This window comes from Dermacentor variabilis, chromosome 2 (assembly GCF_050947875.1).
Source record: "Dermacentor variabilis isolate Ectoservices chromosome 2, ASM5094787v1, whole genome shotgun sequence".
NCBI classification, from domain to species: domain Eukaryota; kingdom Metazoa; phylum Arthropoda; class Arachnida; order Ixodida; family Ixodidae; genus Dermacentor; species Dermacentor variabilis.
In genome coordinates this window covers 233,881,822-233,908,146 of record NC_134569.1, presented here as the reverse complement: position 1 = coordinate 233,908,146, position 26,325 = coordinate 233,881,822, and the positions used below count along the sequence as shown (strand labels likewise).

Genomic DNA, 26,325 nt, shown 5'->3' with positions numbered 1-26,325 from the left:
ATCGCAGTCCCAGTGCCGTAGCAGAAATCTTCCTCGCGTCTGTGCATGCTACATGCCCGAGTTGTAGCCGATGGCTGTTTGCCGGTTCTAAGTTTCGCGAACCAAGCTTCACGCAGCTTCTTGTCGTGCGGCAGCGTGGGAATAAGGCTGACACGGGACTCCGTTGTGTACGTCCGGCACTGCGGCACCGAGCAGCAGCCTACCATGCTGCGTGCCTCCAAAGGCAGCCACTACCTATTTTAATGAGTGCAGTCCTTTCAAATGTTTCCAAGGAGACACCGAAGGTGGGAAAGCCTAAACTACCTAATCAGCACCGCAGCCCAGGGGGGACATTAAGCTTTCGTTTTAAGCTGGCTTCGGCGCTTCCGAAGCAGCCGACGCGGCCACTGTGTTCACGTGATCCTTCATGCACGTCACGTCGACAGTGGCACCAGCTTTTCCAGTGGTGGAGCTCGCCCCCAATAGGCACTAAGCAACCATGGCGGGTGGTGTTTAAAATACAATCATATGCTGTAATCGGTTGAACCTCAATATTGTTAATGTGTAATAAAATGCAGATACCGGAGTTAGTAAACTTCCGCAGGCAGTGCTTTGTGATGTGCCTAACGCTAAGTTTATTCTGCTACATTGTGCAATATGTAAACATATAAAAAAATAGTCCTAACTACTGAAATCACGCAGAAACTCCACTGGGAGTTGCGCAGACAATGAGCCACTTGTGTCATCTCCAAGCAGCGCGGCGTCATTACCAATGTTATGAAGCTTAATCCGAGGACTACGAACCAGAGCGCTGTGGCAACACGAACTGCTGCGGATGGTGGCGCAAGGTGAATTGATGAGACAAGCAAACTACTGCAGGTGGCGTTGACAGGTGCGCTGATCAGGTTTCGATCGGTATAAGCCGGTATGGCTATTTAGCACCTTACCCTCCGCGTCGAACCATCATGAGCCGCTTCGGACCCGTATCCTGAAAGTGATCTGCGAAAGAGGCTGTTTGCGGCGCGTGCAGAGAGCTTCGTGTTCTCATCGCTACGTTCGCGTTGATGTGACACGCAGCTCAAAGGTAAAGCAGCCTCAGGCTCTGTGTTGAAAGGGATCGTCATACGGGACTGATGGACAGAGAGATGGCCGGACGGGCGTTCTTTTTTTGTTTCGAGAACATAGAAATGCGCACGTATTGGAAAAAAGAGAGAACATTTTAGTTTTACTACGGAAAATTTTTCGATTGGAAACTACACATATTGTTTCATTTCAAGAATAGCTTTTTGCTGTTTAGGCTTCAAGATGTATATAAATATTCCTACCAGTAGGCTCAAGTGAACATTCCATTCCATATTGGTATAATCATAAATTACCATTTGTGCGCAGCTTCACCAAACATGTGTGTGTACGCTGACACATCTCACACATGCAAGCCACCTAATCTTAATTTCTACAGAAGATGCTACTGCTCAATCAAGCAACCACGCAATTCAGAACATAATCTTAACCTTTATTGATAGAGTTCATCCAGTCGTGTAGTAGCGCGTGTCTTGTCATTTCTAGTGTGCCCTGGGCATAGTGTGGCTACTTGAACTTAGTATCGCCGTGATTTGATACTTTTTTTACTGATCATCAAGCTCGCCTCAAAATTTTGGTTAGGGACAGAAGTTATCGCTAGGGGCGCGACCACCGGTCGACAAACTGTGGCAGTTAGAGGCAAGTAGAGGTGTGGTGTAACAAAAGTAGGGAGATGACAAACAACGAAGGCGTACAAAAACAAAGTTTCCAATAGGGGTGCGGAAAGTTTGGTGACGAGAATTCTTCGCATTCTTTTAATTTTTTTTATTATAGGTAGGACATTGGGCTAAGTAATAACAAGAGCTTGGTGGCGCAAACCACCGCCCCTTTTGAAAAGGGATCGTGATACCATCCGTCGATCCATCGAGACCATGAAAGTGGTGGAATAAGGAGATAACGCGATCTATAGAAGAGCGTGACAAGCGTCAAGGGATCATCGAAAAGCCGAAAAGTTGTGATTAAAGAAAGAAAAGGTGCTCCTTAGATGGAACAAGAAGGGGTGAGCGACTCACACAAGAGAAAATTAACTGTGCAAGGGACCGTTGGCTGCATAGCATTCGCAAAAGAGAGAAAGGCACACCAAAAAAATTTCTTCAACCTTGTAAGAGCACTGGGAGCTCCAAGTGAAAATTCGAAAATTGCAATAGAGGATGAAGGCTGCATCCTTTCTCAAGGAGCCCCGCGCTGTAACATATGTGGGATAACTTCAGCCAAAAATAAAATGTAGTCCGACTCTAGGAGATCCAGCAACAATAAAGGAACCCAAGAGATCATAATGTACGGCGGAAATCATTTACAAGAAAAATTCCTAATGAAATGTTCCTAATCATAATTCCTAAACTTTTTACTATACGTTTACTGTAATTGTGTGACTGATAAATATGCTTCATATCATAAGAAGCCAATAAACAGAGACATGAAGGAGAGCATAGAGGACATTACATGTACTTATAAATTGAATTAAAGAAATGATAAATTGATTGAAATGAAAGTGGATGAAAAAACAAATGGCTGGTTGTGTGGCGCGAACCCACCTCTTCCCATTACGCGTGCGATGCTCTTACGTGTACGTGTCGTAGGCGTCACGTACACGCGACGCCTACGACAAAGAGGACGTTCCATATCCGCCATAAATGCCATGAGTTGTCGCGCTGGCTAACACTCCCAGGTTTACTTCAATTAGATAAACATACCACTGAAAGGGGATCGGTAAACGGCGCCGCGGTAGCTAGACTGGCAAGAGCATCGCAAGCGTAATGCGAAGGCGTAAGTTCGAGTCCCGTCTGCGGCCAATGTTTTCTCATCCACTTGCACTTCCGTTAATATATAATTTGTTTCATTCACTTAATAAGTACATGTAATTTCTCTTGTGCTATCGCTAGTGTCTTTTTGTGGCCTTATTATTATATAAGTAATAAAAATCGCGGCCCCGGTTTTCTTTCTTCTCGTTCTGATAAATGTGCGGTATAATGTGTTATCATACGCACGTGCGCTTCTTTATGCATTGTAACTTTAAGTGTAATTGTGTGATTTATGACTATGTTGTATGATATATTGAAATCAGTATCTTTTAATTTACCTTTGTTAATGCGCATCTGTAATCCAAACCTATGCACCTTGCTCCCTATAACTGTCATGTGGGCCACGTCAAGACGTTCTCATGGCTTCTACCTCAGCGGACTTTCTAGCGTTTTGTCTGGTAAACAGATTTGAATTCCATTTCAATTAAATAATACCGCCACAAGACCCGATGACATTCCAATACACCTAATGAAATAGCTGGGTCCAAAGAGCAAGGCACTGTTGACTGATGCAATTCAGCAAGTGATTAAAACGAAGAAAATTCTGCGTATATGGCGCGAATACAAATGTAACCTCATCTACAAGGCAAATTTAATAAAGACAGGATGAGTTTGTACAGGTCAGTTGCGGAAACCTCGATGATTGGCAATGCAATTCATAAAATTTGAACTGTTTAAGTGGGAGGAAGAAAATGAAATGATAACATGATATTGTGCGAAAATGGTAGAGTTGGATCTGACTAGGCAGCTTTTGGAGGAAATATCATCATCATCACCATCATAATCATCAGCCTATTTTTATCTCCACTACAGGACACAGTCCTCTCCCTGCGATCTCCAATTACCCCTGTCCTACGCCAACCAATTCGAAATAGCGGCCGCGAATTTCCTAATTTCATCGCTCCACCTAGTCTTTTGCCGTCCTTGACTGCGTTTCGCTTCTCTTGGTACCCATTCTGTAAGCCAACGGTAGGTCCAACGGTTATCTAACCTGCACATTATACCACCTGCCGAGCTCCATTTTTTCCCCTTAATGTCAATTAGAACATTGGCTATACCCGTTTTCTCTCTGATCCAAAGCGCTCCTTTCCTGTCCCTTAACATTATGCCTAGCATTATTCGTTCCATCGCTATTTGCGCGGTCCTTACCTTGTTCTAAAGCTTCTTTGTCAGTTTCCAGGTCTCTGCCCCATATGACAGCACCGGTAAAGTTCACGGATTGTATACATTCCTTTTCAATGATAATGGTAAGCTTCCACTCAGGAGCTGACAATGTCTGCCGTATACGATCCAACCCCTTTTTATTCTTTTATGATTTTCCTTCTCATAATCAGTGTTCCCTGTGATTAGGTGACTTAGGGAAACGTACTCCTTCACTGACTCTAGAGGCTGACTGGCGATCCTGAAGTCTTGTTCGCTTGCCAATATATTCATCATTATATTTGGCTTCTGTGTTCTAATCTACCAGCCCACTCTTATAGTCTCTCTGTTAAGTTCCTCAATCATTTTTTGTCACCCGTCTGCAGAGTTTATTTTTAGAACAATGTCATCCGGAAGCCGAAGGTTGCTGGGATATTCGCCATCGATCCTTACTCCTGTAAAATGTGTGTACTAACTCAGTTCATAGCGATTTCAATAGCCTAGAATAGACCTCATGGATAGCATTTCCAGATAAGAGAGGCGCTTACGATAATGTATGCAGGTAATTGTAATGGGATATTCTGAAGCACGAAGGCATACATGATCATTCCTTGGAGCTGCGGGGTGAGACTGATAACTGAATGCAAATTGTATTCGATGACCGGAGATGCGATGAAGTGGTGGAAACTCATCGATCACTCTAGAAACTCACAGATCACTCTGACGTCTGGCTCCACTGTTCGCGCTTTATGTTAAGATCACAGAAGGACGGCTCGAAAACTGCGACGCAAAGTGTGATAATTATACATTCGTATGGACAATGGGTGCAACAGGAGGCGGCTGACTGAATGTATGCGGACGGCACAGTGCTACTACCGGCCAATGCAAGGAGCTTAAGCGATTGGCGAATATGTAGGGCTACGCAACGTCAAATCGAGGCCTTACGTTTAACACAGTGAAATAGGGAATTAGGATCTTTAATAAATAGACATGTAAACCCGTGATGTCAATTCAACAGCAAGTCATATTCATAGTCAAGCAATGTAAATACCTCAGCGTTTCAAACGAAGGGAAGACCTTATGAAGCCCCCACTAAGATAATCTGAAAATTAAGGGGAAGCCGAAGGCAGCAACAATGAAACATAGAGCAAATTGTGGCTACAGTAAACGTCAGGTGGTTCGCCGAATCAAGAAAAGGAGTATTGACTTCGGCACTAAGGTTCGCAATTGTCTGTCTGTGCTAAAAATGTGATGTCTTGTCGGGGTTGGAAGTGAACAAAGGATCGGTAGTCCGGTTGGCGTTGGGAGCCCACGGCAAAACCACAAATAAGGCAGCGCAGGGTGACGCTTGTTTTGAAGTCAGAGAAGCGCATAGCAAAATCAGCTTTGAAGAAACTTCAGGAACACGGATAAAAGTAAATGGGCGGCTAAAGTGCACAATTATCTGTACCTGAAAAGCGTGGACACAGAATGAACAGGTCAAGAAAGTTGTCAACGAAGCGCAAAATAATTAAAAGCACAATTAGAGGAGCAGGAGTTCCAAAAGAAGTGAGAGAAATAGACATAGTGAATTGGATGCGAAGAATGGAAACAAAAATGACCATGGAGATTTACAAGACTAAGAAGAAGTAAATTCGAAGGTCAATCCTTACGATAACACAAGTATTAGTGCATTGCTATTTGAGGCTCCAGCCGGTTGCATAAGGATAAAACCATACCGGAGCAAATATTTACAACAAAATGAGGCATGTGCATACTACAGAAAAAATCCGAGAACCAGTCAGCACATTCCAATGAAATGAGAAGGCTTTCACCCAGTGAGACCCTTAGTAAACGTACGCCCTCAAGATTCACTTGGACTGAAAGTTGAGAAAACCGTAAACTGGTTAGCAGTCCACATAAGCAAGAGACGTTTAGAATATTGGTGGAGAAAAAGGGAGGGAAGAACTTGATAGTACCGGATCCGTTCCACACAACCTTACAGCTTACACACAACCTACAGGCATCATACGGCCGGAGAGTAATTTGAATATACGAGAAAACGTAATTCTGTTACTCGTAAACTCAAGCATAAACCGCATTTCCAGCGTTTCTATCATTCATAGAGTGGTGCGCGCACTTTCTTGTAGCCCGATCCAGATGGCGCTGTCCTCCGCGCATCCGCGGCCCACGCAAAGGCCGCATTTGTTCCAGATAGCTCGCCTGCGTGCGTAGCATTAGCCGACAATGCTTCGCGGTAAACATTACATTTACATAGGTTGCCGTGGCCGGGAATTGTGAGAAGCAGACTGGGTTCTTTGAATGCTGTCACGTTCCACTCTTAAAGGCGAAACTTAGGCGCCTTCCATGTTTTTAAATATTTCTAATATCTTTCATTTTACAAATGTGCTATCATAATTGCCACTCTGAGTGTTCACTATTGGCAGCATTTATACGGCTCGCAAGCTTGTGCACAGGCAATGTTTCGCGTATATAAAAAATCAGCTCCACACGTAGAGAGTAAGCTAGAACTCGTAGCATGCAGTTTGCGCGCTGTTAGTTGAGTAGTTTAACGTACTGGAAATACGTACTTTGGCAGTTATACTGCTTGACGGAGAAAGTGAAAACAAACAAACAATACGGCGCCTTTATTGTAATTACCTGCACGATTATGTGCCGCGGCCGAAGTGTTGCGGCGTTGGCTGTGTAAGTAGTTTTATGTTCAGCCTAGTATATTTAGATGTGTGCAGCGGGCCACAGCCAGAAACACTGATATTTTAGCCTAAAAATTGCTTCGGTGTGAGAGGAGCTGTCTCGCATATGCTACCACTCTTCAACGTGAAAAGGGGAAAATTTGTCACAAACTCCGTGGTAGTGTGATGGGGTATGCCAATGAATACCAGATTACTAGACTTAAAATACAACATGGCATAGTTTGCATTTATATATTACGATAACGGTGCTCTATAAATACGACACGCGGTGGTTGTTAGGCACCGTTCAGTAGTATTCGACTCGTACTGATAACACGGGTTGTCAGCCACTAACTGATACGGGCCCTGCACGAGCTCCTCCAGTTCACCACTGATATGGTACGCTCTGTATTCCATGTGGCACGCTGCGCCTGAATTACCGTGCTGCTGCACACCTCGATTATCTTCTCTCACTGCTTCTCCCCTTCTTAATTCAAGTTTGATTAGCTTTATTTTTGCGTTCCTTTTTTTTCTATACGTTCATTTCTGTACTTGAGATAGCCGGCCCTTCGGTGTGATTTTTCCCACACTGACAAAATTTATCAAAAAAACTGCTACGTATGTTCACAAGCCATATGATGAACCTTTGAGTAGATCAAGACATTTTTTAAGTAACAAAGTATTCTGGCTGCAGACCAGTTTCTTGCAAACTTATAATAGGTGAGGAACCAGACGCCATAGAGGGAGAGACTGAGATAGGGCATATTGTTAACATTAGGGCAAAAAAAATATGCATGTCACAAAGACGGAGAACCCCACGGTTTCAGCGTTGACTCGTAATTAAGACTTATTTGTACGCAACGAAGTATTTGTATTCATGAGAGAAAATATGAAATCAAGGTTCTTTTCATGTTCACAAGCAATTTCACGAGTCCCCACTTAATACCCCCTTAGTAAACGAGGTATAAAGGAATATATATTTGCGATACGTGGAAATAAAAGCTTGGGAACGGAGGGAGAGGGGTTGCTATGCTCTCTTTCTTTTATTTTTAGTCCCACTTTCCTAAATCTTTGTTTTCTTAAAGCACTAATATATATTTCTTAGTTATCAGCCAATTCTCCCAGCTATAAAGTTTACTGAGCTATCAAGGTTTGCCAGTTCTTCTTGCGAGAGTGATATAGAAGCATGCCAATGCAGTAAGCATCTTTGCATACGATGTGAGCTGCTTTGGCTATCACTCCCATGTTCTGATCTTTCTGTTTACACAGTATACACGTTTCGGTGACTTTTCGCGTAACGAATACAGTTGTGCCATGTTGCCTGACCTACCACCCAACTGAGATACAAACTGAGAAGGCAGTTTTTGCTTTGACAGGTAGCCAGGAAACCCCTCAAATGTTCTTGGAACAGCTTGAGCGGCGAATTGTCGGAGGTGGCGTCGCAGAGATAACATATTTCCGTTTACAACGTGCGCATAAAAACGATCAGTCTCTGCGGTACCGAAGTTATTTGCACGCACACGGACCAGTGGTTATCTGAATATGAAGCACCAGCTTCTTTGCGATGTATATCACCGTTTCTTATTTCGCGTTGTTTGGAATCTGAACAGAAAACTTAACAGCGATACCTCGTTGTTGTCACTGTAACCAGACGAGGCCGGTTCCTTCTTAGTGCTTCTTAGTGCCCCGTCTTGCGCTAATTAAACCATTTCAACAACTGCGACAGCTCATAAGCACAATGAAACTCAAGTGGCGTCTCACCGCACGCTGGTCCCGCTGCAGCTGCCTGACTAAGTTGCCCTCGTGAGCACAAGGGCAATGGTGCAACGGCTTCAGACAGCAAGCGAACCTATCCCATAGTGTTACGTCTAAGCTTCATGAACACTAAAGTGTTTAAGGGCTCGGCTAGAATGTTCTGTGCGAGCCTTAGCGCAGTGCTTGAAGTGACACTTTCGCACTCGCTGCAGTCAGGAGAGTAATATTTATTGACTATTATCATCATCATCATCATGATCAGCCTGGTTACGCCCACTGCAGGGCAAAGGCCTCTCCCATGCTTCTCCAACAACCCCGGTCATGTATTAATTGTGGCCATGTCGTCCCTGCAAACTTCTTAATCTCATCCGCCCACCTAACTTTCTGCCGCCCTCTGCTACGCTTTCCTTCCCTTGGAATCCATTCCGTAACTCTTAATGACCAACGGTTATCTTCCCTCCTCATTACATGTCCTGCCCATGTCCATTTCTTTTTCTTGATTTCAACTAAGATGTCATTAAATTGCGTTTGTTCCCTCACCCAATCTGCTCTTTTCTTATTCCTTAACGTTACACCTATCATTATTCTTTCCATAGCTCGTTGCGTCATCCCCAATTTGAGTAGAACCCTATTCGTAAGCCTGCAGGTTTCTGCCCCGTAGGTGAGTACTGGTAAGACGCAGCTGTTATACACTTTTCTCTTGAGGGATAATGGCAACCTGCTGTTCATGATCTGAGAATGCCTGCCAAAGGCACCCCAGCCCATTCTTATTCTTCTCATTATTTCTGTCTTGTGATCCGGATCCGCCGTCACGACCTGCCCTAAGTAGATGTATTCCCTCACCACTTCCAGTGCCTCGCTACCTATTGTGAACTGATGTTCTCTTCCGATCCTGTTAAACATTACTTTAGTTTTCTGCAGATTAATTTTTAGACCCACTCTTCTGCATTGACTCTCCAGGTCAGTGAGCATGCATTGCAATTGGTCGCCTGAGTTACTAAGCATAACATAGTTACTAGTTACTATAGGCATCGACTATGTAACACCTTCTTCTTTCTGTCTATGGTAAAAACTCTCAACAGAACATAGCAGTGAAATTGCAGAAGAAGAAATAAACAGAAAAGAAAACATAACATTTCTTTTTTCTAGTTTTGCTTTTCAAGACACTGTCTTTTTTTAATATTGCTGAAACACAAGGCCTGTACCTATCTAACCCAGACATCTGCCCACACTAAACTCTGCTCTTGTTCTTCCTTTGCAGTTCATGGAATCTTCGGTCTAGACTCGCAGAACGATGCACCTTTATTTTCTGAGGTAAGATGCTTCAATTATAAAACAGGTGTTACTATCTATTTTTTTCATATTCATTTTGTATATTGTTACGCTGTAGTGACGATGAAGAAAACAGTCGCCCAACCTTGAATGACGAAAGTAACATTATATTGGGCGAAATTGCAAAAACCTACAACAACAAGTTACACTCAAAGCATAACGATAGCGGTGAACATAGTTGGCGAACGTGGAAATCTTATCAGTGGGTCAAGCGCGTAGGCTTTTGTACCTGAGTCATCGTAGGTTCCACGTTCGCGGTCGCGGAGAGAGGCGGGCAGGCGAGAGTTCTCGCCCTCTCTCGAGATTCCTCGCGAGCCCGCGAGAATTCCCGCGTGTTTCAGTCGTTCTCCCTCTCCAGCTGCTGGGACACGGCGCGCGCGCCGGTGGGCTCGCCGGCCAAAGCACTGTCCTTACCGCCCACGTGACAACTTCGGCGCCTGTGATTGGCTCGCTCGGGTTAGCGGAAACGCGGCGCCGTGAAAAAATATGGGTTCGGGATCCATCTTCGTGCGGCAGAGAATTCTTGGCGCGAAAGCGCCTTTCGAGGCGCGCGTTTTACAGCGAAGCTGTATACCTTTACCGTCCTGGAAGTTTTCGAGTCGTGGTAAGCAGTAAACGTGGGCCGATCCCGGACATACTGCGGAGGTACAGTTCGCCATTAAGGGGCCCACATACACAGATTCGTTGGGCATCCTTCTTCACAGAGTGGAAGGGCGCTGAGTTTTTTATTTAAGTGCGCCATCTTGTGCGCGGTTATTTGCAAGGTAAACAAGTGCATGCGTAAATATCAGTGGTACCTTTTGGATTGATTGATGCTTCTGGTATAGTACGTTTAAGAAAAATGTAGGAAATATTATCTTGATCCAACGAGAACTTCGTATTCTTTGCATTTTTTGATTATTTATGAATACTGCTCATCTCATAAGGGAACATAGAAGGAAAGGGGTAAAGCAAAGTACACCTAAACAAATTTATGACATTTCAGCACAGAATATTGGCATAAGAATTTCATATATATTCCGTCAAAACTGGCATGAAAATATGGGTGAAACAATGAATTACTATTCGGGAAATAATGTTTTATAATCCCGGCAGATTATTCGTAAAACCGAACTATGTCGTTTTTCTATACTGCAAAATCGCAAAAACATGTTCTTTTTAGATGTGAGAGGAGCTTTAATTTAGGTTTAAAGGAAAGGAAAAGGTGAATAAGTAGTTCAATGTGAAGACTCATATTAAAAATCAGAGTCGCACTGGAGCATAACTGAAATGCGTGCTTGTATGAAGAGCTTTTTCTTAGGTATTTCTGTTGCAAAACTTGTCTAATCCGGTGCGCGTCTGAGTAAAAAAACACACTTTAATGTTCAACATGTACAGTTGGGTCCGTAATTCCTATTTCAAATGACGGACGGTGACAGCTGTAATGCATGAAGAAAAGGAAACCTTCAAACACGTGATATGTGAGTGTCATCAAAAGCTAACAAACAAAGACATCAAGGACTGAACAGGTGAAATTACATGTACAGATTGATTGAATTAAAGAAATGATAAGTTTATGCAGATGAAAGTGCATGAAGAAACAATGTGCCGCAGGTGGGGAACGATCTAGGTCTTCGCATTACACGTGCGATGGTCTTACCGATTGAGCTACCGCGGCGCCATTTTCCGGTTTACTTTCTGGGGTAGCTATGTATATTTACAAGAACTAAACGGTGTAGCGTTAGCGAGCGCTGAAGCTCCCGGCATTGACGGTGGATGTAGAACATCATTCGTTTCGTCGCAGGCATCACGTGTACGTGATCTTTTTGTGAGTGTAATTCATACGGCTTATCACATGCTCGGTCTTCCTCCCCGCTTCGATATAGTTATACGACAGACGTTTCAGATAACAAAAATAGTATGAGACAACGGCCTCGTGAGTTTTAGATGTGCAAAGCCACGAAAGCACTGATGTACGCTTTAAAACCACCATCACAGAGGTGAGTTTCACAAGCGTTGGAGCGTGTGTGGTCTGAACTTCCTTGATCTTACTCTCACTTTTTTATCTTTTCCCCTCTTACAAGATCAAAGCAACAAACCGGGCAGCACCTCGTCAAGTTATTTACTTTGTTAAAAATATTTTCTACCTGTCACATCCCTCATTGCTCAGGGGCAGGGCGCTCATTGCCTGTAAACGCTGCTTTAGATGGCCTCGTCAATAATCAGCGCAGGAAGTAAAATGAGGTGACCAGAAACTTTGCGTCCGGAGCCAGCTACCAAAAATGAACAAGCTGGTTATAAAGCGTGCCCTAAGAAAGTTCCGAATGTCATGATTATATATATATATATATATATATATATATATATTGAGATGCTTCGGATGCTTTAACGGGGTAGCAAAGTTTCCGTAACTGAAAAAAAGTACTACATACCGGGACTACTGACGGAACTACGCAACATTAACCGGAAACGAAATATGGTCTATTGTTATGAGCACAAAAAACACATCTGCGGCGCTGTCGTTTAATTCATCCATCGGTATACGTGCCTATGCACGGTACGCAAAAACCAATGCTAGATCACTTTTACGGCCTGCAGGAAAAGCGGGCAGAAAGCTGTGACTACGAAAGAATATTAGATAAATACACATGTGAAATCTGGCGAAAGACTCTGGTTTTTAAATAAAGAGCTTTCTCTCTCTCTCTCTCTCACTCAGATATGAACTCAACCTTGCACAACTTCACATCGGTAATGGATGTTTTTTGTTTTTGTTTTTTCATGGGCGAACGTCAGGACAGAACCACTCGTGATCTAAGGCATCGTCATAATGTGCAGACTACAGGGGCGTTCCCTGTTTGCACATGACCTTTGAGGACAAGATGTTTAGAAAAATATGTTTCCTGTGTTTCTTAGGAAAATGTTAATATAAAGCTCACATTTGTTATATTCATAATTACCTTGCAAGTCTCTGGGAAGCATTGAGAGAGGCAGCATATAATGGTTCACTAAAATGCGTGCTCTTAGTTGGATTTTAATGCATTCTGCCGAATCATCAGCAACTGAAGTACAAATATACAGATAAATATCTAAGCTATGCTTGATGCCAATTTATCTCACCTTGACGATGAACAATTATTAAAGTTTGGTACCACGAAGCAGCCTGAGGCAACAAATTCATTTTCTATGCTTTGTTAATGTACTTAACAGCGCAATAAGAGACCGTCAATTATGAAATAGTCACACAGAATACATCCCAGATGTCTATCGATATAAGCGAAGCTCTCTTGGTTTCGGTGAATGGCGCGCTGCAAAAACAAAGCAAGGTGTGCACAATGTGCAGAGAGAACAATGGAATGTGCAATACAATATCCAATGTTTCAGGTGGTTCCTTTTCTTGTTCTGCTGATCCGTGTATATTCAGAGGGCGCACTTTTCACATCTTTGAGAAAGGTTCTTCTGTCGTCCATTTTAAGTACGCCTGATTGCAGGCGCAGGATTGCAGCGGTGGCGTAGAGGTAGAACACCCGCCTCGCGTGCAAGAGGTCCGCGGTTCGAATCCCGGTGCCGGCACTTTTCCAGCGGATTAAAAAAAAAATCCGCGTGTTGATAAAATTGCACAAACAGGCTTGCAGTGTGGCCTGATCCCGGTGACCAGAACCGGTAACGCACTCCCTCACCAGAGCAGGATTGGCCACCCTGGTGCAGTACTTGGCCACAACCTCCTATGAACACAACAATCAAATCCCGGCCCTCAGTCCCCAGCAGCTGCGAAGCAACTGACCACGGCGGCGGTCAGACCTGCGACGCAGCAGAGGGTGCTAAGAATCACTGGCTCCGGACAGGCCGCCATTGGAATATGAACCTGGCAACGTTTAACGCTAGAAAGTTATCTTGTGAGGCGAGTCTAGCAGTGCTATTGGAGGAATTAGAGGGCAGTAAATGGGATATAATAGGGCTCAGTGAAGTTAGGAGGCCGAAAGAAGCATATACAGTGCTAAATAGCGGGCACGTCCTGTGCTACCGGGGCTTAGCGGATAGAAGAGAACTAGGAGTCGGATTCCTGATTAATAAGAATATAGCTGGTAACATACAGGAATTCTATAGCATTAACGAGAGGGTGGCAGGTCTTGTTGTGAAACTTAATAAGAGGTACAAAATGAAGATTGTACAGATCTACGCCCCTACATCCAGTCATGATGACCAAGAAGTTGAAAGCTTCTATGAAGACGTGGAATCGGCGGTGGGGAGAGTGAAAACTAAATACACTATAATAATGGGCGACTTTAAAGCCAAGGTAGGCAAGAAGCAGGCTGGAGACAAGGCAGTGGGGGAATATGGCATAGGCACTAGGAATAGCAGGGGAGAGTTATTAGTAGAGTTTGCGGAACAGAATAATATGAGGATAATGAATACCTTCTTCCGCAAGCGGGATAGCCGAAAGTGGACGTGGAGGAGCCCGAACGGCGAGACTAGAAATGAAATAGACTTCATACTCTGCGCTAACCCTGGCATCGTACAAGATGTGGACGTGCTCGGCAAAGTGCGCTGCAGTGACCACAGGATGGTAAGAACTCGAATTAGCCTAGACCTGAGGAGGGAACGGAAGAAACTGGGACATAAGCAGCCGATCAATGAGTTAGCGGTAAGAGTGAAAATAGAGGAATTCCAGATCAAGCTACAGAACAGGTATTCAGCTTTAACTCAGGAAGAGGACCTTAGTGTTGAAGCAATGAACGACAATCTTGTAGGCATCATTAGGGAGTGTGCAATGGAAGTCGGTGGTAACTCCGTTAGGCAGGATACCAGCAAACTATCGCAGGAGACGAAAGATCAGATCAAGAAACGCCAATGTATGAAAGCATCTAACCCTACAGCTGGAATAGAACTGGCAGAACTTTCGAAGTTAATCAACAAGCGTAAGACAGCTGACATCAGGAAGTATAATATGGATAGAATTGAACATGCTATCAGAAACGGAGGAAGCCTAAAAACAGTGAAGAAGAAACTAGGAATAGGCAAGAATCAGATGTATGCGTTAAGAGGCAAAGCCGGAAATATCATTACTAATATGGATGGATAGTTCAAGTGGCTGAGGAGTTCTATAGAGATTTATACAGTACCAGTGGCACCCACGACGATAATGGAAGAGAAAATAGTCTAGAGGAATTCGAAATCCCGAAGGTAACGCCGGAAGAAGTAAAGAAAGCCTTAGGAGATATGCAAAAGGGGAAGGCAGCTGGGGAGGATCAGGCAACAGCAGATTTGTTGAAGGATGGTGGACAGATTGTTCTAGAGAAACTGGCCACCCTGTATACGCAATGCCTCATAACCTCGAGCGTACCGGAATCTTCAAGAACGCTAACATGATCCTAATCCATAAGAAAGGGGACGCCAAGGACTTGAAAAATTATAGACCGATCAGCTTACTGTCCGTTGCCTACAAAGTATTTACTAAGCTAATTGCAAATAGAATCAGGAACACCTTAGACTTCTGTGAACCAAAGGAGCAGGCAGGATTCCGTAAAGGCTACTCAACAATAGACCATACTCACACTATCAATCAAGTGATAGAGAAATGTGCAGAATATAACCAACCCTTATATATAGCTTTCATTGATTGCGAGAAAGCGTTTGATTCAGTCGAAACCTCAGCAGTCATGGAGGCATTACGGAATCATGGTGTAGATGAGCCATATGTAAAAACACTGTAAGATATCTATAGCGGCTCCACAGCCACCGTAGTTCTCCATAAAGCAAGCAACAAAATCCCAATAAAGAAAGGCGTCAGGCAGGGAGATACGATATCTCCAATGCTATTCACCGCGTGTTTACAGGAGGTATTCAGAGACCTGGATTGGGAAGAATTGGGGATAAAAGTTAATGGAGAATACCTTAGTAACTGGCGATTCGCTGATGATATTGCCTTGCTTAGTAACTCAGGGGACCAATTGCAATGCATGCTCACTGACCTGGAGAGGCAAAGCAGAATAGTGGGTCTAAAAATTAATATGCAGAAAACTAAAGTAATGCTTAACAGTCTCGGGAGAGAACAGCAATTTACAATCGGCAGCGAGGCACTGGAAGTCGTAAGGGAATACATCTACTTAGGGCAGGCAGTGACGGCGGATCCGGATCATGAGACGGAAATAATCAGAAGAATAAGAATGGGCTGGAGTGCGTTTGGCAGGCATTCCCAAATCATGAACAGCAGGTTGCCGTTATCCGTCAAGAGAAAAGTATATAATAGCTGTGTCTTACCAGTACTCACCTACGGGGCAGAAACCTGGAGGCTTACGAAAAGGGTTCTACTCAAATTGAGGACGACACAACGAGCTATGGAAAGAAGAATGATAGGTGTAACGCTAAGGGATAAGAAAAGAGCAGATTGGGTGAGGGAACAAACGCGAGTTAATGACATCTTAGTTGAAATCAAGAAAAAGAAATGGGCATGGGCATGACATGTAATGAGGAGGGAAGATAACCGATGGTCATTAAGGGTTACGGACTGGATTCCAAGGGAAGGGAAGCGTAGCAGGGGGCGGCAGAAAGTTAGGTGGGCGGATGAGATTAAGAAGTTTGCAGGGACGGCATGGCCACAATTAGTACATGACCGGGGTTGTTGGAGAAGTATGGGAGAGTCCTTTGCCCTGCAGTGGGCGTAACCAGGCTGATGATGATGATGATTATGATGATTACGTCACTTGACTTTTCTTTATTAGTAGCTCAGAGTACTACCTTTTTTTGCAGTGATGAGATGTGCAGCAGCTCTTGTTCAAACGCGCTGCTATTCGATGACCGCCTGATGCCAGCTTTCGTCACTAGGTATGTGACCGTGGGTATTTCTCGCTCTTCAGTGAAGGCTTTTGACGACAACTTGGTTAAGTATGTTCCACTTAGTGCTACAATACGCTGTTTAATAAAATAGAGATTTAAAATTTATCTTCGGCGCTGACGGAATCGAACCCGCGTCATACGTACCTGAATGTTTGTTCACCCAAGCGCTACGCACGCACTTCGCAGCGGTGTCACTGAATGACGCAGCATATGAGTGCGACGCGAGGCAGGGATTCGGCTGCATACAGAGCGCATACATAACCCTTCTCTGCGGCGTAAGTTCGATGTGTAGTTAAACTGCGGCAGTAAGGTCTCGGATTGTTTGTGTTGTGGCACTGCTCTTAAAGCTAATGCGTGGTGAGTGTTGACACGTGCTTGACAGTCGGCCGGGTCAATGGCCTTGTCCACAGCGCTCCTTCATTCTCAATTCGACACGCTGGCACACCTTCGCTCGTTGCCGCACCCACCCGCCTTACACCCTCTCCCCTTTAGGAGAACGCCACCTATATATACTGTGGCAAGGAAAGCATATGTCGCCTTGAAGAAGACAAGTCTACTTGTCGAAATATTGGCTCCTGCTTTCACCTTGTTCTCGTTTTGTTCATCTTGTTGAATTTCCATCTTCCGCCTTCCCCGTGTATTGCCTGGATTTCTACCGAAGGAAGATGAAGAAACACACCATCAGAGACCTCATTGCCGCAGCGCGACAGCACATCGTACATTTCGTCATTCACTGCGAGACTAATGACTTAACCACGACACTGGTGACAACACAGCTGAGGCCATGAAAACGCTCATAAACGATTTGCACACGAACAGCCCAAACGCAGAAATCACCCTGACCACAGTACTTCCCAGTATCGCAAACAAACACAGGCCACTTACTCAACAATCAGCGACACTCCTAGCTCACACACTAGGGACACGTAAGCTGAATGATTTTCTTCTGGACACTGGAAACCAACACGAAAACGTCGATGTCATCAATCACGCTGAACTTCACCAGGACCCCGACATTCTGCTCGTCCCGGATGGACTACACCCCCTTTTTATTTTTGGCGTCAAGGTAATGTCTAACAGCATGAATACATGTTCAGGAACTATTTTAAATCGACGCAATCAACATCACCGATTAATCCTGCGTCTCACTTAGCTTCAACACAGAAACAGATGCCTGAAGTTTTCAACACCAGCTCGCACGCACGCTCCACCAAAGCTAGAACCCAAGAAGCATCTACACAGACGGTGGACGCGGAAGCAGCACCGCCCTTACAACACCCGCTCATACGGAAGCCTTCACGCAAACAGCTACGTACACTAATAGGCAGACCGATACGCAGATAGACATCAGTGCAGGCCTCGACAAGAAAATTAAGCTTAAAAAGACACCACCTGAAGAAGTTTCACCCCGAAAGTCTGCCCGAACCAAACAGAAATGAATACCACGAACAAGAGAGAGAAGTGGTTCTTGTGGGGAAAGAGAAAAGGCTAGCGCTATTTTCTGCAACCCATGCGGGAGCACGGCTCAGCGCCAGCAGGGTGGAGTGGATGGGGTTCAAAGAGAAAGAGGGTAGGAGGGAGAAAGGTAGAGGGTCGTAGAGGTGGAAGCGAAGTAGTGGCCGATCAGGAAGCCCGAGCTGGTGGGATGGCCGTTAGGCCATCCGTCTTTGTAGAGATGTCTATAGGGATAGATAGCACACGCAAGAATAAATCTCGCCCTTTTCTCCAATCCAGAAAACTCGCCGCCAAACAACAAATTACAGATTTCACCTAAAACTTACACTATCGGCAATACATAGAGGAAAATTCCAAAAGGTCACAGAATTAGGGCTAGATGCGCCCTTGGTTCTTTACCCTCCAGGCTACTATTGAAATGGAATGCTGTCCTAGAGAATGCATCGCTCTCTCTTATTGATATTCTCGAAGAACACTGCTAGGAATAACATATGATAATTGCTGATTAACTCGACAGCATAAATTTATCTGAACCAGAAAGAAGAGAACTTAAACAATTCGTCCAAACTAGGGAGGAAAAATTACTAGATAAATACTAGCACAAAGATTTTAGAGCTGCAGATCCACCCAAAGAAACTAATGTAACCCTTGCAGCACGTAGCTCCAACGATAGTGCTACAGGCGAGCATCCAGAGCACTGCAGCAATGTAGTAGACATATCATAGAGTCGAAGCCCCGAGGAAGCTGATCTCCTGAAACTTGGTCTAACGTTCTGTCCGACGAACAACGCAGTAAAGGAATACGAACTCCACCAAGATATAACAGAGTTTTGAAGACGTATGCGCATCAAGGAGTTCTTTTTCGACAGACGAGATCTAGGAAGACAAGATAGAGACTCTCTCACACCACCTAGCGCGTGGACACCAGAAACCGAAGGATGCCCAGACCTGGATTTAAACATAAAGCTGACATCAAAGGAAATTCTAGAGTCAGCGCGGCATTGCCGGAAACGCAAAAATTTGTTCTCGCTCAACACCAAATCCCTAAAGAACTTGCGAACAGGAATGACATTGTAATAAAACCAGCAGACAAAGGCGGCAGTATCGTAATCTGGCCTATAGAAAAATGCAAGAATGAGGCCTCTAAACAACTGAGCAACCACACCCATTACAGAAAACTCGACACTAACCAACTTCAGATTGCAGCTATATTGTGATAAACACCATAGCGGAGCTCCTGTCCAGGAAACTAATCACGCAATCTGAATATCGCTTCATGTTGCCCGAGAACAAAAAGGCAGGCCGCTTTTACCTTCTTCCTCAAATAGATAAAGTTCCGGTCGAAGAAATATCTACAGCAGACATCCCAGGTTGGCCTATTGTGTCTAATAACAACCCACCTACTGAGTCACTATCTAAATTCCTAAATCACCACCTGTCAAACATCCCCACCACCCTCCCATCTTTCCTTCAAGACACACCGCACTTCCGTCGAAATATCGACGGCATCAACGCCAACCAAATCCTTTCCGACCGCGCTATTCTAGTCACTTTAGATGTTTCTGCCCTTTACACCAACATAGCCATGAATGAAGGAATTGAAGCCCTTTCTAAATCCCTCGCATCGATCCCCAAGCGCACGCTCCTGAAGTTTACCAGTCGCTCCTTAGCTTAGTTCTCACGTTCAACTATTTATAATTCTATTCTATTCACTACCTGCAAACTTTCGGCACTAGCATGGGTACACCATTCGCTCCCACGTAGGCGAGCATTTTCTTGGGACAGCTTGAAGCAGACCTGTTGAAATCATACCCTTTAAAACCCCACGCCTATCTTCGTTACATTGACGGCATACTTATAATATCGTAACACGGCACAAGCGCCTTAACTGACTTAATTAACCATTTCAATCGCTTTCACCCGACTATCAAATTTACTGCTCACCACTCTCCATTCAGATCAACTTCCTGGACACGACGGTCTACCTAGAAAACGGTAAACTGAGAATGACTCTTTGCCGGAAGACTACGGATAGCCAGCAATATTTAGACTACAACAGTCATCACCCGCGACACTGCAATTAAAGGATTTTTGTCGGACAAGCGAAACGAATAAGAAAATATGCAGCGAAGACCACTATTATATCCACCACCTAAATGACCTTAAAACAGCGCTAGCAGAAAGGAACTATCCTTAAGTTGCTCTCGATAGAGCTTATGATGCAGCGTCAAGATTGGGGAGACAGTCGGAGTTGGCGAAGAAACAGCCCACACCAGAATCTGACAGACCGCCGGCATTTATAACAATATATCCTAATCGACTCCCAAACATAAACAACATCCTACGGTAATACCACCCAATACTACCAACTAACGAGCGTCTGAGAAAAGCGTTTCCGGATGTACCTAGGGTTACCTATTGCCGAAACAGTAACTTCTAAAGACATGTTAGTGCACGGAAAAGTCAGCCAACACCATTCCCCCGTAATAAAAGCATGTTGTCGCCCCACGTTCAAAACCTGCAGGCACCTTCAAAGTGACGTTAAAATTAAAATCACCGCAAATATTTATACACACGACGTCAAATCTAGCTTCACTTGTACAAGTTAGGATGTAATTTATATGCTTGAATGTTCCTTCTGTAAGAAACAATATATCGGTGAAACAGGACAATCAGTGAACGTAAGATTGAACGGACATCGCGCGGACACAGCTAATATCTTCCCAAAGCAGTCGCCGAGCATTTCAACCAACCAGGTCATAGCTTTGGTGAACTGAAACTACATCTTACGGTCAAATTTACGCTCTGAACCAGAAAGAAGATACAGATAATCATACCTTATCGAAAAGTTCAAGACCTTGCAACCAATCGGCATAAATGTTCCAAAGGGAGCTTTAGAATCTATTCGCTATGCTAAATTTCAAGTTATAGACAACAAAACCTAGTTTGGTTTCTTAACTTTTTCTTATTTTTGTTTTTTTTCCATATTTATTATTTATTTATTTATTTCAAGCGGCGTATCACACGCCGTTGACACGCCGGCTAACGCGCGGGCGTTGACACGCGCTTGACAGACGGCCGGGTCACTAGCCTTGTGCACAGCACTCCTTTACTCTCAATACGACACGCGGACACACCTTAGCTCTCCCTTCCCTCTCCCCTATAGAAGAACCCTACCTATATATACTGCGTCGAAGAAAGCATATATCGCCTTGAAGAAGACAAGTCCACTTGTCAAAACGTTGGCTCCGGCTTCCACCTTGTTCTCGTTTTGATCATATTGTAGCTAGGGTAGCACTCAAGTACACGGACGAGAAAGGGAGACATCGAATGTACGGACACAGAGTTTCAACTATTCACATAGTTGGCAGTCTGCGCCCGTACATGAATAATGAAGCAAGTAGCCCAATGCGAATCTTTATTGCGATATATACTTCTCAATAACAAACCAAGATAGATCAATAAGTAGTGTATTTATTTGTTTATTTATTCATCCGTTTATGTAATTAGCTTATTTATGGATTAATTATTCCAGCTAATAATTTATTATATTGTTTATTTATGTGTTTATTTTCATACACTCAATTGCAAAGGCATTTTAGAGAAGAGAGGGCAAGTATGTAACGCGCACCATCTAGCTAAAGGAAGCTGCTTCGATAATTAGAAGGTAGGAAAATTTGAAGTGGAGACTGATAATACACGATTAGCAATGGTCAACTGCTGATTTGTCCGTGTGGTCGAGGAAAATAACTTTTCGGACATCGGCAGCAGGCCCTCTTTAATTGAAGGGAGAAAGCAAGCTTGATTCTTCGCTGAAAAAGCTAACTCGTGACAAAAAAAAGTACATATTGGCAATGACCCATCAGAAAAGAAAAAAAAATCAATTGGAAAGGTTACTGCTTGTATTATAATATTTTTCGAGGAACCTTTGGGTTTATAATATATCAAGAATGGTTGCGATCTTTTTCTTAAAAGGTTGACGTACAAGGCAGGTATTTTATCAACGTACTCTGATAAATACAAAAACAAAACAATGCTGCATGCCATTGGTGGTTCATACGTGCATTACAAAGGACTCGCCGATTCTCTTGTCATGTGGGTGCGCCACTCGCATATCAAAACCAACCATTTGAGGCTTACGAACACTTCAGATAACTAGAAAAAAAAAACACGCGTGCAGTTTCCCTAAAAGCTGCTCCAATTTTCTGTGTCAGTGAAATCATTGCGCGTTACTAATTATGCTCTAATCTCTATACTTCTCCATTGAGAAAGAAAAAATGAAAACACCGAACATAGGATGTGCCTACGAGAACAAGGAAAATTCTACAATTGGAAACAAGATAGTATTAATTATGATACGCACAGATAATAACACAAAAAAAATCACGCGGCTTTGTCAGAATGGAAATATGAAACGAAAGTTTGGAAAAAAACCACGCGTTCTTCTATTATCGCCATTTGACAAGAAAAATATCTCCTCAATCGATATATGAAAAAACGAATGAGTATAGAATTGTGGTTGATTTGGTAAACAGGACATCCTACTTTATGTTGCTGATTAACTCAGCAAAAGTTGATTCCAAGGTGTTAGAGGAGCTCACTGCAAAGGTTCTTATAACTATAATCTTGGTTCTCCATATGATCCTGGACCTTGAATCTCCTTATGATCTTGGTCTTGCGTCCCGTCTGAAGTCGCGGTTCTTTTCCTCTTTAAGAACTTGGATCTCCATACATGACCCTTTGCCAGTAACGTCAAATAATTTGTTTAGTGAATCAGATACGAATGTCTACTGCAAACGCGTCTTTTTCACTGAACACTTGAGAGCATTTATACTATTGAAAGATTAATTTTACTCTTACCAAAGCTCTCAGATATTCCTTTACCAAAAACAACACACAAGAGGGACCGGTTGTCGCAGGACATCATTTGTTCACTGTTATCGCTGTTCTCTAGGCCCCTGTAGTAGTTTTTATGCAACACTTATGATATAGCTCTCACTACCATCCTTGTTTATGAGTTCTTTTCATTGCGTAGGAAAATCATTACTTTTGCTTTTGGCCTCTTTCTCTTATGAGTTCTACGTAGCACATTCCGCAATGCTTACAGATATATTATTCAACGTGACGGAGAAGGAGGAAGTTGTTGCAGGCTGTAAGCATATCTACCCTTGAAAGACACGCCGACAAGGCATTGCTCAGCCCGAGCACCTTTCATAACCTACGTTGATTGTGGTCTAATGGTTAAAGCGTCGGGCTGCTGCGCTGAGGGACCGAAGTTGGACCCCACTGTCGGGCACGTATTTCGTCTCTCCTAATACGCAATCCCTTCCCCCCTCTAGGAGCGCCCAACAACCGTGGTCAGGACGCTCCGGGGAGTTCATCCGAGAGTCTGAGAGCATCGCTTTAATAAATGTAGATAAGTGGCAGCCTTCTAAGTCTCTCAATCAGTGTGTGTGCCTCAGATTATGCGAATCTCTGATCGGGCTGATGGTCATTTGGTGATCCCGGACTAAAACAGGCGGCAGCCGACAGCGTGAATGGACGTGGCGTACGCCGCGGTAATCAGTGTTTATGGGCAGAAATGGTCGCTGTCGTTAATGTTTCTTTTTTGTAAAATTTTTCGCACAATTCAAACAGCTATATATACTGTCCGGTTAAGATATTTGCTTGAATCTGATATGCCACATAAATACACACCACTTAATTCGCCAAGTAAGCCCGGACAGTGGCGCTATTTCCATCGTTAGGAAAAAGTGACTGTTACGGTTGACAACGCGCACATTTTTTTTATCTGAGTTTGTATTTGTCGAGAACTGAATTATATTAAATCATTAGTGACGCTGGCAGAGGTTCTTGCGCTGAACTCTGTATAGTGTCCTAGATATAAATTATGGTCAGCTCCTTTTCGTCGAAGCTACAGAAGAATGGAACAAGACGCTAGCAGACTAAGAAAGTTAGCCCAAGATGCAGGGGTGTAGAGGAATTGTGAAACATGGCACGCGAGCTGGTAGCAGTGACGTATTCCAAGCCTCAGAGTGTTGAATGACGTTAACATTTAAGTTTTGAGTCAGTTATGCAAAGGCCGCCTGCGCCCGAAACATGTCACTGGCTGGTAGGTGGAAATCGATGAAACATATTGTATATACACAATTTGGTTATACGAAGGTCACTTTAAACGCTGAGATATAATTCAACATTTAGTACGCTCGTGCGTATATTCCACATACTCATCACCAGGAGTATTCCTCGGCGTGTTCAGCAGTCCTCACAACCATGACATCCTGCCAACGAGAATTAAGAAACCTAATACATAAAAAAGGACGGAAAAAGAAGCCTCTTGTGAAGATTTCGAACATGCGAACATTTGCTACCAAATTTCACGCGTCACACTGTAACCTCTCTTATGGGAAGAGAAGTTAACAACTGCTCAAGCAAGAACAACGGTATACAATGTGTGTGAATCATAAGGCGAAATATTTCAAATACAAAATTTAAGAACGTCCATAGATTGCTGATGCGTAGAGCAATCTCGATCCGCGTACTGCTTGGACAAATATTTGGTTGCATACCGAAAGGGTGGGACCTGTAAAAAATTGTGTTATACTACCTATATAAGCCGGCCATACCATCTGTCATAAAGCACATAATATTGTGCCGTTATTGAAAATGAAGAGTTAGCACACATACACTTACAAAAGCCGCAACATTTTGCATTACGCGGATATCCTTCGTTAAGATATAAAACGAAAGAAATCCTCTTTTTGTAACACAGTCGTTCCCACTGTATAATAGGATAGTGTAGGCCTGCTCATTTGACGATGTCCATGAAAGAAAATTTGCATGTGTGTGTAAACGCGGCCTTACATTATACTGGACGCGCACGTCGAAACACCTGCTACACGTAACATTAAAAACTGCGCATACATTAAATCGCGCATACTTCGTAAGCCGCTAAAAGTGCGACACGCGTATTTACGCGGCGCCGCCAGCATCACCGGTTGTTTGCAGCAGCTGGGACGGTGTTTCTCGAGGAAATAACTATGTACGGCAATTTGGTAGAAAATCATTCTTTGGCTAATGCGTTCAAACGAATTGTGTTTTCCTATTGGGGCAACTTCCCATACCCATACGCTTGCACGGCAATGCTAAGCTATCGCCAAAAGGCATCGGTGCCGAAATAAACTGTGACATCCTTGGGGCATCAGAATCATACAGAACGCAAGTTAAATCTACACGCTTTCTTTTAGACCGAGTTCAGCATATGATCATTATGAGGCGGCGTAGATCTGTTTTATTTAGTGTTGTTGTTGTTGTTGTTGTTGTTGTTGACCAAGGGGAGTACTAATTGTTTATCAGAGTTTGGTGACGGTCTTGCAATGCCACCAGCCAGTCAGAAATAATAAACCGAGTATGGATCGCAGTCAGAATTCAAGAACCAAACTGACAACCAGCACTAAAACCTCGCATGTGCATTGCCGTGACACAGAGCCTTCAAGCAGAGAAAGCAGTTTCTGGCAACGCTGGCGTGGTTTCAGCCAACAAATGTAGTGCCAGTATTTCAGGCCCAAGTGTCCAGCTTGTGACCGCACTAGGCACAGACGCGTTAGGACTTCAGGGAGCATGTGCTCCTTCATCAAAAGTGGCCATAGACTAAGCTTGGTTGCATGAATTCGGCTTAAAACAATCGTTGATAAAGGTTCGCGCCTCCGGTGTCCTCGATATTGTGTGAGTTTCGAGAAACGCCAATCATTGGTGGACGGCTTCGGAATTAAATTGCGGACCCAAAGGTCAGCAGTGCCACCTAACCCTCTCTAATTCTCCTTATAGGAGGCACGGCCTCTACGACATTGTTGTATCTTCTTTATCTTTTCAAATACAAAGACTGTGAGTAATGCGTCTCGCAGAGTCTTCCGATATAGTGATGAAACCAAAGCGACATCATGGCCGCACAAGGCAGGGTCCAGCCTGCGGATTTAATGCCTGACGCCTACTAATTTCTGAGCTCATTGCCCTACTCTCAGAAAATGATAGCTATTGAGTGGACATTTGCTTCCCCTCAGAACACGTCGGCATCAAAGTTGGTTCGTTAGGAGGGCGATACTCTGAAGATTGCTTCCCTATATCGATTAGTGAAGGCCTAGACACTATCGATGACTCGTGGATATGGGAACAGGTAATACAGAGATGACTGGCCATCACAGTGGCTTAGCTTGGTGTGGCTTCAGACAGCATAGTGGTATCTCACACGTTAAAATGATTGAAAGGTTCCTGAGCTGCGTTAGTGTGAAATGCGACGTT

The 26,325-nt window shown here is 43.8% G+C and overlaps 1 protein-coding gene across 4 annotated transcripts in view; it reads left to right on the top strand.

Moving 5' to 3' along the window:
• LOC142573155 (uncharacterized) overlaps positions 1-26,325 on the top strand; it is a 731,380-nt gene that overhangs the window by 492,723 nt on the left and 212,332 nt on the right. For 2 of the 4 annotated variants that reach the window (XM_075682708.1, XM_075682706.1), the window contains 2 exons: positions 9,690-9,742; positions 16,487-16,561. The gene's annotated coding sequence lies outside the window, so the exon portion shown is untranslated. The remainder of the gene's footprint in view (positions 1-9,689; positions 9,743-16,486; positions 16,562-26,325) is intronic. The other 2 variants (XM_075682709.1, XM_075682707.1) reach the window with 1 other exon arrangement.